At 48.3% G+C, this 3,244-nt stretch overlaps 1 protein-coding gene across 1 annotated transcript in view; it reads left to right on the top strand.

Moving 5' to 3' along the window:
• Positions 1-3,244, top strand: part of LOC104491581 (dystrobrevin beta-like) — a gene marked incomplete at both ends in the record, with an annotated part of 59,334 nt that overhangs the window by 53,583 nt on the left and 2,507 nt on the right. The gene's annotated exons all lie outside the window — the stretch shown is intronic.

The raw sequence follows: 3,244 nt of genomic DNA, 5'->3' as shown, positions 1-3,244 counted from the left end.
GAAAGGGCAGAAGAGGAAAAGATATTGCAGCCACGAGCCTGCCAGGAGCAGCACAGGGGCTGTACGTTTGCTACAGGCACATCTTGGTAGTTCCAGGAAGATGTAAAGCTTGTCGGCACTGGAAAGTGATAATGAATTCACATCGTCTTGAATCCAAAGTGCAGTCGCTCCTCAGATTTGGCTTGTGTTCTGGAGCAGGAGCGTGTGCACAAGAGGCTGGGAGCAAACGCTCTTCAGAGGTGCCTGTTTGACTCCAGTTCCCTGTGCAGACGAGCCCATGGTTGGTATTAGTGTTTGGGAAGTGGGTTTTTGAAGTCAGCAGTTCTGCACAGCATTTTTTTCCTGTTCTGCCTGTTAATGTCTTCTGAAAACATTGAAGACAGTCACTTGCTAAATTCACCTTGATCTCTAAACCTTTGTAAGCTGAAGTGTGGAACCGGGCACCCAAAACTGAGTTACAGATCTTGGGAAGTGTAAAAAGTTGTTGCGTGAGAAAAAGTTTGATTCTTCATGGTTCAGGTGAGCACAGTCTGAGCATTTTTCTTGCACACGTTTGAGGAGCCTCATGATAGCAAAATCTCTTTGGATCTCTGCTTTAACACAGGGACAAGCTCTGCTGTGAGGATTCTGTAGACCCTATTATTTTCAAAGCACTCATAAACCTTCTCAAATTACTTGTCCCTGGCATGACCTGGTGTAAATGCCATCATCTCATAAGGGTGAACGCTGTTCTGTCAGCTGGCCAGACATTCTGCTCTTCCACCTTTAACACCTTGCAGGCTAGGTGCACTCTCTTTCTCAGATGCACTACTCTGAATCTGTAGGTTGGATGTTAGGAACCATTTCCTCCCCGCTGGGGTTGTGCAGGGCTGTCGCAGGCTGCCCAGGGCAGTGGTGGAGTCCCCATCCCTGGAGGGGTTTCCCAGCCGTGTGGAGGTGGCGCTGAGGGACAGGGGTTAGTGGGGACCTGGCAGTGCTGGGGAAATAGTTGGACTCAAGGAGCTTAAAGGTCTTTTCCAACCAAAATGGTTCTGTGATTCTGTGTACAACGTGCTGGCTCCAGAGCTTTGCCCACCCACAGGCAAGGGGCAGCAGGGACCTTGGCCTGCTTGGCCATCACACTGTCATCTCCCAACTGCCCAAACAGTGTGTGTTTCCTCTTGCTCAACTGGGCATGTGAATGTGGCATTGTGTGAAGCAGCAGAGGATCTTGGTGTCTGTAGCACCCCAGTGAGGAGAGCACAGAGGATACTGCAGAGGAAAGAGAGCATGAGCACAAGAGGCAGGTGCTGTAGTTGAGGAGACATAGGAGGGATGGACGGGGCTCTGGCAACCTGCTCTAGTTGCAGATGTCCCTGCTTACTGCAGGGAGTTGGACTGGGTGAGCTTTAGAGGTCCCTTCCCACCCAGTGCAGTCTGTGACTCTATGGTGAGGATGCAGCAGAAAACCAGAAGTGACTCACACGTGATGAACTGGTGTTTTCAGGACCCATTCATTAAGTTGAATCATGCTGTTCAATTAGGAGCTTGACAGAAACTTTAATGACATCTTCTGGGCTGCCTCATACAGAAGCTTAGTTTAGAAGCTGACTCTTGCTACACTTTTCATTTATAAATCTAGTATATTTTAATTAACTCCTCCAGTTTCCAAAATGGTTTAAAAACTACAAGGGCACAGAGGACTGGGTATGAGGAGAAACTTCTTCCCCACTGAGACGCTCGAGCAGTGGAGAAAGGGCCTGGAGAGGCTGAGTTGTCTCCATCCTTGGAGGTTTCCAGGACCCAAGTGGACAGGGCTCCACGTGACCTGGTCTGAGATTGACTTGACCCCGCTGCAAGTAGCAGGCTGGACTCACTGCCACCTCAGGTCCCTTCCAGCCACCCTGTGAGCCCGTCACTGCTGGAGTTGTTTGGTGCTGTGTGTTGCATAATGCAGTGCTTTGCATTTCCCCTCTTAGCTCTCTATGGAGCCTGGCAGCTTCTCCTTGATTGAAGCATCTTCCCGAACGACATCTGTTCTGGAACTGAAGGAATCAAAATGGAAAATCCTCTGCCAGTGCACCTGCTGCGCGGGTGCAGATCTGTGCCTCCTTTTCAGCTTTAATGTTCAGTTTACACCCGCTGGCTCTGGTACGGGCAGTTCTCCCTCCATTAAGTTAAGGAGTACTTTAGCACCCCTGTTTTTTTCCTACGCAGATACTTACTCATCTCTGTGAAGGCATTTCTCAGTCTCTGTTAAATCAGCTGAAAAGGCACAGCTTTCCTGAGCCGCTCATCGTGCTGTACCTCACTATTTCTTAGGGATGATGATTTCTCTGCCTTGTGCAGATTTTTAATATATTTTTTTTTAATTGGGAAAAACCAAACTGTGTGTTGGGTTCTTCTTCTTCTTCCATTCAGCGCTAACTGGCTAGTGTTGATGTACCTGGAATGACCTCTAAAGGATCCGCAGAGACGGAAATGAATTCCATTCCTTTAGCAGCCAAATGTGTAACACCCTCAGATAACCAGTTGGATTCCTCTGGCCAGGGCTCCTTTCCATGGAGTTACAATGCTCCATGGATGACATGTTGTATCAGCGTTAGTTACTTGGCATAAGTACTTGGAATAGTTACTTGGGGTAAGATGTTTATGCCGATTGAAGCTGTCTTTCCTCTTGTTGAGTATCAGCACAACTCAGCACGGTCCAGCCCGGGGTGTTCCGAGATGTGTGGAATCACCTGCCCTGGACTGGGTAACTCCTCCTGTCATTCTTTCAAGGCTCCCACTCCAGCTACCGGCACCCCACCCAGAAAATACTATTGCTAGCAGATGCTGTTGAAGACTTTTTCTCATTATTAGTGGCAAGAACTTCAGTGTTTGCTGACAGAAGCTACAAGGGGAAGGTACTAGTGAGTCAAACAGAGGACAGAAATTCTGCTCCTCTCTCTGGACGAGGTTTTCCCATGGCTGTCCACAGCAGCACACACACCTCAAGGCTTCCTTTGGTTTCCCATATTTGTGTTCATTTCAGGCTCCTTTTCTGGTGGTTTTAGCCCTGCCAGACATGAATTTTTCCCACAAGGTTTTAACTTCTCCCACCATTCAGTGCACTGCAGAAATTCTCATTTCTAATTTACATCGCCTGTGAAGCTTTCGTGGGTTTTTTTTCCATTTTCTTATGCAGCATTTTTTACATTTTTAACGCTGCCGGCACTGCACCACACAGAGCTGGGTTCCGCTTCCCTGACTGTGGCTCTCTGAA

This window comes from Buceros rhinoceros, unplaced genomic scaffold (genome assembly GCF_000710305.1).
Source record: "Buceros rhinoceros silvestris isolate BGI_N320 unplaced genomic scaffold, ASM71030v1 scaffold4504, whole genome shotgun sequence".
Lineage (NCBI taxonomy): Eukaryota > Metazoa > Chordata > Aves > Bucerotiformes > Bucerotidae > Buceros > Buceros rhinoceros.
Note: the sequence above shows the minus strand (reverse complement) of the source record. Positions and strands in the feature narration are given on the sequence as shown.